This window comes from Orbicella faveolata, unplaced genomic scaffold (genome assembly GCF_042242905.1).
Source record: "Orbicella faveolata isolate gen_17 unplaced genomic scaffold, um_ofav_v1 contig_13, whole genome shotgun sequence".
Classification (NCBI taxonomy): Eukaryota; Metazoa; Cnidaria; class Anthozoa; order Scleractinia; family Merulinidae; genus Orbicella; species Orbicella faveolata.
Window position 1 is genome coordinate 10,610,001 of NW_028301540.1, and position 338 is coordinate 10,610,338.

Genomic DNA, 338 nt, shown 5'->3' on the forward strand with positions numbered 1-338 from the left:
TGTCGACATCTGCCGGACATATTATTCTGAACAAAAGGTTCACCTTTGCTTTTATTAGAAAATCAGGAATGAAGAGACCATTGAAACCCACACTGCATTGGTCAAGCTACTTCTTTATCCCGTATCAAGGAAGATTAACGTGCTGCTGTAGAGTGATTACAAATATTTATAAAGGAAAGCACATTTTTTCGAACATTATCGTAAAGATTATCAGCTTGTACACAGAAGGGAGCACTTGACCCTCTTAAGTCCAGGATTGAGAGATGTTTGTTTTCCTGATAAATGAACATAGAATCCTTTTAAGTTCTCTCTAAGAAGTTAGAGATAGAAATCGAGAA